General features: G+C 39.4%; 1 protein-coding gene and 1 long non-coding RNA gene across 9 annotated transcripts in view; one reads left to right on the forward strand and one right to left on the reverse strand.

Moving 5' to 3' along the window:
• Nucleotides 1-10,575, forward strand: part of LOC118148961 (uncharacterized) — an 87,970-nt gene extending 77,395 nt beyond the window's left edge. Inside the window, exon 3 of the long non-coding RNA XR_013528646.1 lies at nt 7,532-10,575. This is a non-coding gene — a long non-coding RNA (uncharacterized LOC118148961). The remainder of the gene's footprint in view (nt 1-7,531) is intronic.
• NEK11 (NIMA related kinase 11) overlaps nt 1-17,058 on the reverse strand; it is a 330,810-nt gene that overhangs the window by 45,252 nt on the left and 268,500 nt on the right. The gene's annotated exons all lie outside the window — the stretch shown is intronic.

Consider the following 17,058-nt stretch of genomic DNA (forward strand, 5'->3'; position numbering starts at 1 on the left):
TAAATAGCTTTTATTACTTTGAGATACGTTCCATCGATACCGAGTTTATTGAGGGTTTTTAGCATAAAGGGCTGTTGAATTTTGTCAAATGCCTTCTCTGCGTCAATTGAGATAATCATGTGGTTTTTGTTTTTGCTTCTGTTTATGTGGTGAATTACGTTGATAGACTTGCGTATGTTGAACCAGCCTTGCATCCCCAGGATGAATCCTACTTGATCATGATGAATAAGTTTTTTGATTTGCTGTTGCAATCGGCTTGCCAATATTTTATTGAAGATTTTTGCATCTATGTTCATCATGGATATTGGCCTGAAGTTTTCTTTTCTCGTTGGGTCGCTGCCAGGTTTTGGTATCAGAATGATGTTGGTCTCATAAAATGATTTGGGAAGGATTCCCTCTTTTTGGATTGTTTGAAATAGTTTTAGAAGGAATGGTACCAGCTCCACCTTGTGTGTCTGGTAGAATTCGGCTGTGAACCCGTCTGGACCTGGGCTTTTTTTGTGTGGTAGGCTCTTAATTGCTGCCTCGACTTCAGACCTTGTTATTGGTCTATTCATAGTTTCAGCTTCCTCCTGGTTTAGGCTTGGGAGGACACAGGAGTCCAGGAATTTATCCATTTCTTCCAGGTTTACTAGTTTATGCGCATAGAGTTGTTTGTAATATTCTCTGATGATGGTTTGAATTTCTGTGGAATCTGTGGTGATTTCCCCTTTATCATTTTTTATTGCATCTATTTGGTTGTTCTCTCTTTTCTTTTTAATCAATCTGGCTAGTGGTCTGTCTATTTTGTTGATCTTTTCAAAAAACCAGCTCTTGGATTTATTGATTTTTTGAAGGGTTTTTCGTGTCTCAATCTCCTTCAGCTCAGCTCTGATCTTAGTTATTTCTTGTCTTCTGCTGGGTTTTGAGTTTTTTTGATCTTGCTCCTCTAGCTCTTTCAATTTTGACGATAGGGTGTCAATTTTGGATCTCTCCATTCTCCTCATATGGGCACTTATTGCTATATACTTTCCTCTGGAGACTGTTTTAAATGTGTCCCAGAGGTTCTGGCACGTTGTGTCTTTGTTCTCATTGGTTTTGAAGAACTTCTTTATTTCTTCCTTCATTTCATTGATTACCCAGTCAACATTCAAGAGCCAGTTGTTCAGTTTCCATGAAGCTGTGCGGTTCTGGGTCGGTTTCTGAATTCTGAGTCCTAACTTGATTGCACTATGGTCTGAGAGGCTGTTTGTTATGATTTCAGTTGTTTTGCATTTGTTGAGCAGTGCTTTACTTCCAATTATGTGGTCAATTTTAGAGTAGGTGTGATGTGGTGCTGAGAAGAATGTGTATTCTGTGGATTTGGGGTGGAGAGTTCTGTAAATGTCTACCAGGTCTGCTTGCTCCAGGTCTGAGTTCAAGCCCTGGATATCCTTGTTGATTTTCTGTCTGGTTGATCTGTCTAGTATTGACAGTGGAGTGTTAAAGTCTCCCACTATTATTGTGTGGGAGTCTAAGTCCTTTTGTAAGTCATTAAGAACTTGCCTTATGTATCTGGGTGCTCCTGCATTGGGTCCATATATGTTTAGGATCGTTAGCTCTTCTTGTTGTATCGATCCTTTTACCATTATGTAATGGCCTTCTTTGTCTCTTTTGATCTTTGTTGCTTTAAAGTCTATTTTATCAGAGATGAGAATTGCAACTCCTGCTTTTTTTTGCTTTCCATTAGCTTGGTAAATCTTCCTCCATCCCTTTATTTTGAGCCTTTGTGTATCCTTGCATGTGAGATGGGTTTCCTGGATACAGCACACTGATGGGTTTTGGCTTTTTATCCAATTTGCCAGTCTGTGTCTTTTGATTGGTGCATTTAGTCCATTTACATTTAGGGTTAATATTGTTATGTGTAAATTTGATATTGCCATTTTGATGCTAAGTGGCTGTTTTGCCTGTTAGTTGTTGTAGATTCTTCATTATGTTGATGCTCTTTAGCATTCAGTGTGATTTTGGAATGGCTGGTACTGGTTGATCCTTTCTATGTGTAGTGCCTCTTTTAGGAGCTCTTGTAAAGCAGGCCTGGTGGTGACAAAATCTCTGAGTACTTGCTTGTTCGCAAAGGATTTTATTTTTCCTTCACTTCTGAAGCTCAGTTTGGCTGGATATGAAATTCTGGGTTGAAAGTTCTTTTCTTTAAGAATGTTGAATATTGGCCCCCACTCTCTTCTGGCTTGTAGTGTTTCTGCCGAGAGATCTGCCGTGAGTCTGATGGGCTTCCCTTTGTGGGTGACCCGACCTTTCTCTCTGGCTGCCCTTAGTATTCTCTCCTTTATTTCAACCCTGTTGAATCTGACGATTATGTGCCTTGGGGTTGCTATTCTTGCGGAATATCTTTGGGGTGTTCTCTGTATTTCCTGCAATTGAGTGTTGGCCTGTCTTGCTAGGTGGGGGAAATTTTCCTGGATGATGTCCTGAAGAGTATTTTCCAGCTTGGATTCATTCTCTTCGTCCCCTTCTGGTACACCTATCAAACGTAGGTTAGGTCTTTTCACATAGTCCCACATTTCTTGGAGACTTTGTTCATTCCTTTTTGTGCTTTTTTCTCTAATCTTGGTTTCTCATTTTATTTCATTGAGTTGGTCTTCGACTTCAGATATTCTTTCTTCTGCTTGGTCAATTCGGCTATTGAAACTTGTGCTTGCTTTGCGAAGTTCTCGTATTGTGTTTTTCAGCTCCTTTAATTCATTCATATTCCTCTCTAAGTTATCCATTCTTGTTATCATTTCCTCGAATCTTTTTTCAAATCTTTTTTCAAGGTTCTTAGTTTCTTTGCATTGATTTAATACATGATCTTTTAGCTCACAAAAGTTTCTCATTATCCATCTTCTGAAGTCTAATTCCGTCATTTCGTCACAGTCATTCTCCGTCCAGCTTTGTTCCCTTGCTGGTGAGGAGTTTTGGTCCTTTCTAGGAGGCGAGGTGTTCTGGTTTTGGGTGTTTTCCTCCTTTTTGCACTGGTTTCTTCCCATCTTTGTGGATTTGTCCGCTGGCCGTCTGCGCAGTTGCTGACTTTTTGATTGGGTCTCTGAGTGGACACCCAGAATGTTGATGATGAAGTATTTCTGTTGCTTGGTTTTCCTTCTACCAGTCTAACCCCTTCGCTGTACGACTGCTGAGGTCCGCTCCAGACCCTGCTTGTCTGGGGTGCACCTCTAGCAGCTGTGGCACAGCGAGGGATGCTACCAGTTTCTTTTTCTGCTATCTTTGTCCCAGGATGATGCCTGCCTAATGTCAGTCTTTTGGATATAGAGGGGTCAGGGAGTTGCTTGAGGAGACAGTTTGTACTTTATAGGAGCTTAATTGCTGAGCTGTGAGCTCTGTTGTTCAATCAAGGCTGTTAGGCTGCTAAGTTTGATTCTGCTGCAACTGAGCTCATTTAAAAAACCCTTTTTTTTCTCAAATGCTCTGTGTTGAGGGGTTTGGGCTTTATTTTTGGATGTCCGTTGAGGTCCTGCCCAGCTAGGACGCAGACTAGCCACTGTTTGCCTGCCGAGGCTCCGCCCTGCTGTTGTGAGGCTCGCCCTGGCTCTGCTGTTCTGCTGTGTTCTCCGCCACACCCTGCGGCAGAGTCTCTCTGTTGTAGCGGGTTGCCTCGGCAATGGCAGGCTGCGTCAGCAGTGGGCGTGTATCTCAGTAGGGACGGGTTGCCTCGGCAACGGCAGGCTGCGTCAGCAGTGGGCGTGTATCTCAGTAGGGACGGGTTGCCTCGGCAACAGCTGGCTGCGTCAGCAATGGGCGTGTATCTCAGTTGGGGCGGGTTGCCTCGGTAATGGTGGACGCCCCTCCTCCTCAGAGCGTCTCGGGCCGTCTGCATGGGGCTTGTTTGAAATCGCGGTTTTGATCGTCCCACTGGGCCACCCCTAACGCTCTGTCCCTGCAAACCCCCGGGGTGGCCCACTGTCCAAGTGTAGCTCAGTCTCAAGTCCAGCCCTCTCACATCTCTGGTTGCCAGTTCAACGGGGCACCCGGACAAGCGCGCCCTTGGGGAGCGCTGGGTAGGGCCGGCTGCCGCCACCCCGGCTGCCGGCTTCGCCGGGCGGAGGTTCTGCCTGGCGTTCTGCATCTCCTCCTCACTTGGGAATTTCCCCATTCTGTGGGCAACAAAGATCAGTCTGGAAATGCAGCTCAGACTCACCTCTTCGTGGACACAACGAAAGCTCCAATCCTGGGTTGTTCTCACAGCGCCATCTTGAGTCAAGTCCCTTCTTCTAGAATTCTTATAGTTTGAGGTCTTATATTTAAATCTTTAATCCATCTTTAGTTAATTTTTATGTATGGTAAAAGGAAGGGATCCTGTTTTATCTTCTGTTTATGGCTAGCCACTATTCTAGCACCTTTATTGAATAGGGAGTCCTTTCCCTGTTGCTTATTTTTTGAAGACTTTGTCAAAGATTAGATGTCTGTAGGTGTGAGGCTTATTTCTGGGTACTTTGTTCTGTTCCATTGGTCTATGTGTCTGTTTTTGTACCAGTGTCATGCTGTTTTGGCTATGTAGCCTGATAGTACAGTTTGAAGCTTGGTAATGTGATACCTCTGCCTTAGTTCTTTTTGCTTAGGATTTCTTTGGCTATTTGGGCTCTTTTTTAGTTCCATGTGAATTTTATAATAGTTTTTTTCTAATTCTGTGAAAAAAAATTATCTTGGTCATTTGATAGGAGTAGCATTGAATTTGTAGATTGCTTTAGGTAGTATTGCCATTTTAATGATATTGATTCTCCCAATTCATGAGTATGGAATGTTTTTCTATTTATTTGTGTCATCTATAATTTCTTAGCAGTGTCTAGTAGTTCTCCTTATAGAGATCTTTCACCTCCTTGGTTAGATATATTCCCAGGTATTTTATTTTTTGTGTGGCTATTGTAAATGGGACTGCCTGATGAACTAGCATTGACAGAGAATTCTGACATTCTTATAGGATCAGGTCAGCTTTCTAAGCTGGGAGACATTGTTTCCCATACAGCATCCTCTACTGAAGTACTAAGCTTTCTTTTCTATGATATGAGTTTAAATCTGGTAAATGTGCTATAAAAGAAGCCACCATCAATTTCAGGCTATAGCTCTCTTCCCTTCTCTCTCTTTCCCTCCTCTCCCCTATCTCTGGAGGATAGATCTGCATTAATAGTAATTTTGATTTTCAAGACACTGTTAGTATTAATCGGGATACTGTTCTTAAGAGGAGAACACCAGCCTGGCATGTAACAGAGATGATGAGTCACACTTTTGTTTGGTGGTTTGCTGGATCTGCTTGTCCACATTTGCTCCTGACTTCTAATTCTGCATTCGCTAGAATTCTCTTTGCTTAATTAAGCAGGAAACCATTTTCTCTTTAATTTGGGTACTACTATATTGTAATTTTATTTTACTGATGATCTGACTAGAAAGGGACAACCAAGCATAAACCTATGGTAACATTTTAATTTTTCTTTTATTTTCTTTGTATCTGTGGAAGATATTGCAGAAATCATTTGGTGTAAAACAGTTTTGATAAGGGCTAACATATGGGCAATCCTGGGGAAGAAACAAAAAGAAATCACAGGCTTTATGTTGAGCCATATAGAATTGCCATTTTTACTGGTTAAAAACAACTAAATTATGGGCAATTTCATATATTTCAGACTAATTCAAATATTTTAAATTAGAATTTCTTGACTTAAGAAAAGTTGAGAAAATAGTGCTATTTGTGGCGACTGGGTTATTTTACTTGGAGACTTGTTTTTATGAAATTGAAAAGAAATGTTTTCAGAGGCTAGGTAACCATCTTTGTATTCTAAGCCACCGTAAAGAATAGTATATTAGAAAGTAAGGTTCAGTTATAGATTCAGCATGAATGTATGTGTCCGTGAAGAAGATTTATTTTTTGCAGGTGTGAAAGAAATATTTAAATGGTGCTAGACTTTGACACCTATTTACTACTCACCAAAACTACGGAAAGTTTCTTTTCTACTTTTTGTCACGGTCAGGTAAACTCTGATAGGAGTAAGAAGAGAAGAGATTTCCCCTACAGACCCACCACCAAGTTAACTCTAGTTGCAATGTGGGGGAGTATTTGAATATTTCAAAGCAAAGTAGTCCCTTTTTGGTTAATTATTACAGTTATTCTGTAAGCATGCTGAATTTCCGTGGCACTCTGGGCATAATTCTAAGACAACCTGAATCAGTGTCATTGTGTGTTTCAATGTCTGTTTCTCCCATACCAGCCCACTATCACACTTTGAGTAGTAAGGTAGGAATCATGCTTATTTGTAATGATGTACCTAGTGCCTTTAAGGGAGCTTAGCACACAGTAGGCATTAGTAACTATTTCTTTCTAATATAAAAGTTTGTTGAATAAATGATGACTTAATAACAAGTCACAGCAAAAATTGAAGTACCATATTGAAAATCTTTGTGGAGTATGGAAATCAATTTGGCAATAAGTAAGAATCCTGTGAACTAGTAATTATAAAAAAAAAAGGTCACAACTATGAACTAGAAATTACAAGTTATTTATCTTAGTCTGAAATTTGAAAATAGCATTAGGTAAAAAAATGTTTATGTCAACATTATATATGAGTTATAAAACTGAAAACAACCCAAAAACCCGAGTACAATATTATAGAGAAATTAATTATTTTTTGGAATATTTAATAACATTGGAAAATGCTCAAGAAAGGTGGGTCAAAAAAATGATATTAATGTCTTGCTTACATTAGTTCACTTAGCATTACATCACAAGAATGTCCTAAGTTATTGAAATTTCTACCAAAATAGTTTTTGTAATGGTTGTAGAATATACCATTGGATGTAAGTATTGTAAATTATCAACTCTTTTATAAATATACACATACACACATTTACACACACATACTACACAATGACAGATGGGTGAGATCGTATTATGCCTATTGTGCTATATATTCCTTTTCTCTGTTAACAATATACTCTAGAGAGCTCACCACATAAGCATGTGCAGATCTTCCTCACTTCTTTTTAGTGCCAGGAGAGTATGCCTTTGCAGAGATATATGTTGATTTTATCAATAAACAACTCTTATTGATAATTTTAGGCTATTTACAGCTTTCGTTATTAAGAATATCCTGTCAATACATACCTTTGATATATGTTTTTGTACATGTATACAAGCATTTATGTAGCATAAATTCTGAAATTTGCTGAATTAAAGAGAATTTTCACTTAAAAAATTTGGACATTGCCAAATTGCTCTCCAAATTATCACACTAATTAACATTCTCTTCAACTCCCTGTGAAAGTAACTCCTTCATTTTAAAATGGAAATAGTACATGGGATATATTGTGGTTGTGTATTTGGGACTGAAATAGAGCTCAAGAACTCCAGTGATACCATGGCACAACTAAATTAGGTCTCCCTCCCTCCTTCCCTATCTCACTTCCCACCTCATCTTCCTCTTCATCTTCCTTCAATTTTTCTTTTTTTACTTCCCTCTTCCCCTGTTCCTCCTTTCTTTCCCATTATTATACCTTGTTATTTAATCTAAAGGGAGAAGACAGAAGAAAAATTAGACTGAAGAATCTGAAGAAAGCAGGAAATGGGCTTAAGCTGGAAGCAGATTGCTGGGAGTACATGGAAATCTGCAGGATGGAGCAAGTCAGACATACTCAGGAGGACAGTATGGATAGGATTTTCTCATCTGGGAACTTGTTTAAAAATGAAGATTCTGATTAGTAGGTCTGCAGTAGGGCCTGAGATTCTGCATTTCTTCCTTCCTTCTTCCTTCTCTCTTTCTTTTTTTTTTTTTTCTTTCTTTTTTTTAATAGAGACAGAGGTCTCGCTATGTTGCCCAGACTGGTCTTGAATACCTCCTGGCCCCAAGCAATTCTCCCATCTCCCATCTCAGCTTTCCAAAGTGCTAAGATTACAAGCATGAGCCACCACAGCTGGTCAGATTCTGCATTTCTAATGGGACCCCTAGTGATACTGGTGCTCCTCACCTGGGACCACACTTTGAGGAACAGCAGTTAGTTGCCAGAAATCACAGGCAGGAGCATTCCTAATCAGTGGTAAGGACTGTGATCATCACTACTTACAGCCAAGGATGCCTCCTGCAAATGTTACAAAGGGGTGATAGCAATGAGTGGGAGCAGTGTACCACTACTGCTTCACCCATCTGTTGCAACCTGTGCTGACCCCAGCGCCAGGACCAAACAGCTACTGCATTCATACCAATGCTTAGTTTTTCACTCTGGCAGGAACCCTTATAGAGGAATCTGGTCAAGTTTTATTTGTTTCATCTCCAAAGCTCTGTCACAGAGTCCTTCAACATTTCCTTGATTCACATAATATCTGGGACTGCTGATACTGTCCTAGGTTTAAAAGGCAATTGCTTGTCTTAGCTTCAGCCCTGAGGGTGCCCACAAACTACAGCTGGTATGATGGAAGCTTCACCCCTCATTTTCTATATTGGATGAGAAGAACAAAAAGGAAATTATTGCCTAAAAACCCAGCATTAAAGTAGTTTGAGCCCAAGCTTGAAAGCATCTCAACTTTCATTTGAAATTAAGCTATTGTTAAGCTCCTCTATAAACTCTCCATGCTCTACTGAAATAGGTTTTTGAAGTATTACGTTCCAGCAAAGTGGGGATTGTCCATGTATGCTTAGGAACCAGGTGCTTTTATATTTCATTCTTCCTGTGTAATAGTTTCTTTACCATCAGTTTTTGTGCATCAAGGAAACTACAAATGCTAACTTCAAAAAACTCACAAGCTGAAGTTGAGAGTAATATTTTCCACTTCTCTGATCCAAGCCAGACAGTGTTTGATGCTGGCATGCCTAGGTTTTCCCTCTCTCTGTTTCCATATAAGGACAGGATGACATAAATGTTTTTAAAGTAACAACAACAGAAAAAGTATTAACAAAAACAACAAAAAAGCAAAAAACACACATAATCAAAATACAGGCAGGAGCTCAGGCTTGGAGCCTTAAGAAAACTAGTTAATGCATATATTCTTGCTTTCAAAATATAATCCAAAGGAAAAGACTCAGAATAGCATAGGTCTTAAGAACTTTGTCACCTACTGAAGCTGTTAAATGTACCTTCTGTGTCTATCCGTAGGATGATGGCATTTGCATTTGAGAAACAGGTTCAATGTGAGTAAAACTGTGTTTCTTTAAAGCTGGGGAGAACAGACATGCAGGGTTAGCTTTATGAGTGACAGATGCAAATTAAGGACACGCAAGAAAAGTTTCTAATATGGCAGTATTTACTTTAGATTTTTCTCTAATTAAGGATAATTTTTAAATATGCTGATTAGCAATTAGGTTGTTTAATGCTTGATTCATGCTTTTATTTGCAATAAAAAGTTCTATTTAAGTAGAGTATCAGAGAGGCATGTTTCTTTTATTTATTTATTTTTTTTTTTTTTTTCAGAAAATTAGGCTGTTTGAATCATATATTTATAATAACCAGAGAACTATTGTCTGTCTACCTGGTGTGTGAAACAAAACAAATAGCCTTTTGAGAATTTCCTTTGCAAATACATATATAGAAGGTCATAAAAATATTTATAGCTTTGCACTGGTCACTACAAAAATAGAAGTATGCCATAAAAGATAGACTGGATAAAGAAAATGTGGTACATATACTCATTTGTACGACATGGAATACTATGCAGCCATAAAAAGGAATGAGATCATGTTCTTTGCAGGGACATGAAGGGGTTGTTAGCCATTATTCTCAGCACTAACACAGAAAATCAGACACCACAAGTTCTTACTTATAAGTGGGAGCTGAATAATGAGAACACATGGACACAAAAGTGGAACAACACACACTAGGGCTTGTCGGGGGCTGGTGGGGGAGGGAGAACATCAGGAAAAATAGCTAATAGATGCTGGGCCTAATACCTAAGTGATGGGATGATCTGTGCAGCAAACCTGCACATCCTGCACATGTACCCTGGAACTTAAAAGTTGAAGGGAAAAAAAGGAGCATGGCAAGATATAGAAACAACCTGGTTTACTGATGGATGACTACACACACACACACACACACACACACACACACACAACTGAATATTATTCAGCTTTAAAAAGGGGAGATCCTGCCACTTGTGACAGCACGGATGAACTTAGAGGACATTGTGCTAAGTGAAATAATCCAGAAACAGAAAGAAAAATACTGCCTGATCTCACTTATATTTGGAATCTAAAAAAGAACACAGATGGCATACAGCACATAGAAACAAAGGATAGAATGATGGCTGTTGGGGGAAGGGATTGAATGGGAAGATGTAAGTCAAAGCATACATGGTTGCAGTTAGGTAGAATGAATAGTCTAAAGGTGATATACAACATCAGGACTATAGTCAGAAGTATTGTATTGTATACCGGTAATTTGCCAAGATAGCATATTTTAAGTACTTTTATTTACATGCACACAAAGAAACTATATGAGATGATGGATATGTTAATTTGCTTGACTACAGTAATTGCTTCACTATGTATGTGTATATCAAGGTACATATATCAAAATATCATGTTGTGTATCTTAAATATGTACAATAAAAATGTATAAAAAATAAAATAGGCTCTTTAGCAATTTCCATGCTTTAAAATAATTTATAAGTTATTGGTTTGTTGCTTTCTAATATATTTAACTTGAAGCTTATTTTCCTGCTGTATTTGGCCTTGAATAAGAGAAAATAAATAAAATACTTTTTAACAACATGTGAGTGTGGGAACTTAGAAAGGCTTGTCCCAGGACAATTGAAGTCAAGGATCTTTTCCACCTAGTACGCTGAAGGAATTGCTCAACTTTCATGGTGAAGCAAGAAACACATAAGCAAGATATGCTCCAAGAAGGTATTTGGTGTGTGGTGGGCAGGCAAGTTGTGCCAGTTTTTTAGCTATTATCTCACCTCCAAGTCCACTCTTCTGTACTCTGCCTTGTGACGTTGAGCCCAAGGCTCTGCCAACCCTATTTTAGCTTTCCAGCTGCTTCCTACTAGGTAGGCTCTGCCAATAGGAGGTGCTAAAGAGAGACTGGAAAGCTGGAAAAGAAAAAGACTTAATCTGCCTACAGTTTCTGTGACTGTCATGGTGAATGATGGACAAGTTGAGATGGCTGGATAGGATTCCTTTTCTAGACATAACATTCTAAAGCATAGAGGATTTTCTCACAAGGCTTGTTGTGTAATTTGATATTAAATCAGCTGCAGGTGGAACAGCCTAGTCCTTGTGTGGAACATCAGAAATGAGCACAAGATAACCCAGTATTCTTGATGGTTGTTCCACGAGTTCCCACCTCCAGCTCCTGCTGCTGATGCTCTAACAGCACAGAAGATAAATAGAATGTGAGGTGGTGTGACATTGTGGTTACAGTATTCTACAACTTCCTTAATGCAACACACACACACACAGTTTTCTCCATGGAGAAATTGGAAGAAAGCAATGAGAGAGATTTCTAGAGAAGAATCTGGAGACTATCAACCAGAATCCTGGGTATAGTTACACGAAGAAAATTAGATGTCATTACAAGAATAAATGCCAGCATTGTTGAGTTGGCAGCTGACACTTATTTCCCAATATATTGGACTGAAAAGTGAATATACCTTAACTTGAAAACCTTTTAAATGAGTTTTTAAAATTGCCAATCCATTTATTGTTAAGAAAAAGCACAATGTTGAAATGCTACTTGGTTCATATGCAAACCCAGAAGACAAAACTTACCCTACTTTGCACTAAAATGCTACTGTTGTAAAAGCAGTGTTGTAAAAGTCCCTTTCTTGAAAATTCCTAAGAGTCTTTGGTTTGTGCTGGTTTAAAATAGCAAAATTGTGCATGGCGACATGGTAATATGAACATTTTCAGATGTGCTTCTGTGTCTACAACATGCTGAGGACTGTGAAAACTTCCTATGTCTTACTTTTCAGAAGAAGATATGTGTGTGGCCAAACAAGCATATTAAAAAAAAGCTCAATATCATGGGTCATGAGAGAAATGCAAATCAAAATCATCATGAGATAGCATCTCACACCAGCCAGAATGGCTATGATTATAAAGTCAAAACATAACAGATCCTGGCGAGGTTGCAGAGAAAAGAGAACACTTACACACTGTTGGTGGGAGTGTAAATTAGTTTAACCATTGTGGAAAGCAATGTGGAGATTCCTCAAAAAGCTAAAAACAGAACTACCATTTGACTCAGCAATCCAGTAACTGGGTATGTAGCCAAAGGAATAGAAATCATTCTATCATAAAGATACACGCATGTGTATATTCACTGCAGCACTGTTTATAATAGCAAAGACATGGAATCAACCTCAATGGCCATCAGTGGTAGACTGGATAAAGAAAATGGTATACTATGCAGCTATAAAAAATGACATCATGTCCTTTGCAGCAACATAGATGGAACTGGAAGCCGTAATCCTTAGTGAACTAACACAGGAACAGAAAACCAAATGTCACATATTCTCAGTTGTAAGTAGGAGTTAAATGATGAGAATATATGGACCCAAAGAGAGGAACAACAGACACTGGGGTCTACTAGAAGGTGGAGGGTGGGAGGAGGAAGAGGAGTGCAAAAAATAACTACAATTGGGTAGTAGGCTTAGTATCTGGCTGATGAAATATTCTATACAACAGCCCCCTGACACGAGTTTACCTATATAACAAACCTGCACATGGACCCCTGAACTAAGAGTTTTTTTAAAAACTTACATCTTGTCTACTTGCCTGACCTCTAATTTTCAGCATTCCTATTTGAACTATTCTGAAACAGATACTCAGTGTCTTAGGAGTTCTGAGACTTGGCTGAATCACCCTTGGCCCTATTCTAGATTAGAAGGGATCAGCTTGAGTTTGTGCTATTGGTTACAGGTGTTGAAGCTACAATTATGAGGCTGAGTTGACTGACCATATAATACATATTAAGTGTCTTCTAAAGAAACAGATTCAGACTATGAACAGATTCCTCAGAGGATGGAGCCCTGGAGCCTACACTCACCGTGGGACGTACACTATATGTAAATTGCTTGGACTAGTTCTCAGGAGATTTGGATTCTAGGTCTTCTCTATACATAGGTGGAAGCCTAGAAGATATTTGTTTCATCCATAAAATGGGCTCATGTCTACAATAATTATCCCACCCTCCTCCCCCCACCATTGCCCCAAGGTCAGTGGGCTAGAAAGATGTGACAATGTCTCTAAGGCACGAGAACTGTTACAATCTCCACTGTGTGGGCACCGTCTATTCCCTATCAGCTGGTTTTGATCGGCATCTTGGATATATTCCTATATTTCTTTCTCTCCTACCCATGGCTTAGGAAGGAGGTCTATGATGCTCATGCTGTGGAGCTAGAAGCAATAACTAGGCTGCATATTTACAGACATTCCATCAAGGGTATTAACAACAGCAGCTTAAAAAATGAAACATCTTCAGCTGGGTGCGGTGGCTCATGCCTGTAATCCTAGCACTTGGGAGGCCGAGGTGGGTGGATTACCTGAGGTCAGGAGTTCAAGACCAGCCTGGCCATCATGGTGAAACCCCATCTTTAAAAAAAAAAAAAAAAGAAAGAAACATCTTCATTTTAGAGCACAGTGTGAGTGATGCAAACTGCCTAAGAGGCTGCATTAATGTTGCTGTGTGACTCCTGTCTTTTCCTGCATTTGTCATCTTCTGTGCAAATATACACTGTATTTTTTTTCTGCAGATGTTTTAGAAGCACAAGAAACACATCTCCCTGCAACTGACACTCAAAACGTGTGAATCTTTTCCAGCACCTCTGACATCGCTTTTCACTTTAAAGTTGGAAAGTATATTTATCATGTACAAAGTAAAAGAAATAAGAAAAATTGAGATGCAAGAGAGTTTTTAAAATAAAATCTTTAGAAGATAATAGCTAAGTCATTCATCAGTGAAGTTGTCTACAAAATCTCTCCCATCTAATCCTGAAAATTAGTCTTTGAGGTCTATGAGGTGTCTCCTATAATCACCTCATATTAATCATCACATTAAAACCCACTTCCTCACTGGAGCCTTGCATCTTATCCAGAGACAACAAAACTATGGACATCTGAAAACTTCCCCTGGAACCCATTTTTCTTCAGCTTAATCACAATCCATTTAGGATGACCAAAGATCTGAATTATCATAAATTAGCGAGCAAACTTTGAGAGACTCAAGGGTACAATAGAGAATAAAAGCTACTTTGTATGACCTCATATTTCATTCATTCATCTACTCACTCATCCAATAGCTATTTGTTAAGCACTGAACTTTGTGCTGGGGAATTGGCAATGAACCAATGAATCCTGTCTAAATCATTTATCTTTTTTTCTATGGACAAAATGCAACAAGGAAATCATGTAATCATATCTACTTAAAAAACAAACAAACAAACATGGTCTCATTCTCTCACCCAGGCTGGAGTGCAGCGGCATGATCATGGCTTACTGCAGCTTCACTCACTCAGGCTCAAGCAATGCTCATGCCTCAGCCTCCTGAGTAGCTGGGACTACAGGCATGTGCCACTACGCTTGGTTAATTTGTCTTTTTAGTTTTTAGTAAGAATGAGTCTTGCTATGTTGTCCAGGCTGGCCTCAAGCTCCTGAGCTCACGTGCCTTTAAAAATAAAATGTTTTACCCTCCTAATTCTGAACAAAAGGGTAGCTTTCTTTATAGCATTCTTCAGGCTGTCTGGCAAAAGACCCACTTCCTAAATTTACTCACCATCCATTCTTCCATTTAGGCAGATAATGTTGTAAAAAAAAAAAAAGAAAGCATTTGTCTTGTACCCAGATATTCCAGTTCATAAAGAATCCTGGTATAATTCTGAGAGGTAATGAAATATCACTGTTTGGGGCTTGTGTTTAATGAGAACACCTTCCTGAGCTTCTGCAGGTAGGAGGAGAGGAGGCTGTTTTAAGATGTCCATGTTTCTGACAGTGGAGGATCCATTTTACCCTGGATTTCAACTAGGAAATGACTCTATGCAAATAATTACTTTTTTAACAATCCAGATAATAACCCCAGAGCCCAGCTTGTGTTGCTTTGTTTCTTCCCCCCAAAGATTCAATTAGGAAAGAGTATGTGTCAATGAATTTTCAAATGCCTTTCCCAGGACCATGGCAGGTAGAACATTCACACAGAGAACAAGAATCCCAAAGTCAGAGAGTGTCCAAGCAGACAGCAGAAAGCATTCTCGAAGAATTAAGCAGCACCCAAGCATTTCACCTAGTGCATTAGAGCAGGGGTCCCCAACCCCTGGGCCGAAAACCTGTACCAGTCCATGGCCTGTTAGGAACTGGGCCACAGAGCAGGAGGTGAGCAGTGGGAGAGTAAGCATTAGATTCTCAGGTGAGGGATCTAGGTTGCGCACTCCTTACGAGAATCTAATGCCTGATGGATGATCTAAGGTGGAACAGTTTCATCCCCAAACCGTCCCCTGCCCCATCCCCACCCCATCCTTGGAAAAATTGTCTTCTACAAAACCAGTCCCTGGTGTCAAAAAAGGTCAGGGACTGCTATATGAGATGATGCACAGGTTACAGAAATCCTCCAATAGCAATTACACTTAAATTGAATCTTGAGAAACCTCAGGTGCATGAATAAACTTTTTTAAATTATAAAAGGACTCTGTTACAAAGAATAGATTATCCTAGTTCAGAATAGAATGGGACATGCAGAAGACCATCAGCAAAATGTGTACCATACAAGGAAGAGAAAAATGTAGACCAGATGGGAGAAGCCATACAGTGAGAGGGTAATCCCCAATTCTTAAACGCGGAGGTGTAATTTATTGTGCTCACTTGCTCTTGTCCTCTGCCCTCATTCACTTAGCCATCAGAATTTGTTTTCACATATTTTTGCATTCATAAATTGTTCTCATGCCAGAGTATAAAGCTGGTTACATTCACAAAAAATTCTTCAGGTGCTTTAGACAGTCCCGAATTAAGAACTGTTTTATTTTATTTTATTTTATTTTTTTGAGACGGAGTTTCGCTCTTGTTACCCAGGTTGGAGTGCAATGGCGTGATCTCAGCTCACCACAACCTCAGCCTCCTGGGTTCAGGCAATTCTCCTGCCTCAGCCTCCCGAGTAGCTGGGACTACAGGCACGCGCCACCATGCCCAGCTAATTTTTTGTATTTTTAGTAGAGACGGGGTTTCACCATGTTGACCAGAATGGTCTCGATCTCTCAACCTCGTGATCCACCCGTCTCAGCCTCCCAAAGTGCTGGGATTACAGGCTTGAGCCACCGCGCCTGGCCCAAGAACTGTTTTATTATATTAAGACTTTCTTGACTATTATGAGTAAGATTCTACTGCCTAAAGAATGTGCAAACCAACTCAGCAGAACCCCTTACTAAGGACTGATGAGGCTCCACAGTGAGTGACTCATGGATGCTCTTCTGCATCTTGCCTTTCTTAGACCATCAATAATAGTGATTGTGCTTTAACACTCCTTGATTAGGAGGTGACCATAAAAATAGAAAGTCAAAACACAGTTAATTAATGCATGACAGTAGAGAAGCATACTCATCAAAGCAGCCAAGGGCATTCCTGTCATTTACTCCTCAGAGAATTTAAATCAAAATCTGCCTTCAGTTTTGTTTTTATTCCTTCTTCAAGGGTCACATATTTTTAATTTTAAAAAGTGAGAAGCAAACATTTAACTTAAATTAAAACTAACAGATTATACATTCTCTAGGGACTTGAAATTTTACCACTGAATAGAGTTAGACCCTTGGAAAGCTACATAGTTTAGTTCATTATAGGACAGCTTTTTATCACCAAAGAAGACACCTTTATAAAATTCACATCTCCATTTCATGCAGAACTACTGAAGATATTGTTTTGCTCAATATACTCTATACAAAACATCATAGGAGAAGCTCTGTCTTCCCTGAAAAACCGGCAGCGCATTTACATTTGGATAATGAGAGCTAGGAATTGTATCATGTTTCCCCTTTTTGACCTGGCTTCCTGGAAGCTCAGAGCCAAACTATATATTCACACAGCAACTGCTGTCAGCACATTAAATTCCTCACTTTCCCTTTGATCT

This window comes from Callithrix jacchus, chromosome 17 (assembly GCF_049354715.1).
Source record: "Callithrix jacchus isolate 240 chromosome 17, calJac240_pri, whole genome shotgun sequence".
Classification (NCBI taxonomy): Eukaryota; Metazoa; Chordata; class Mammalia; order Primates; family Cebidae; genus Callithrix; species Callithrix jacchus.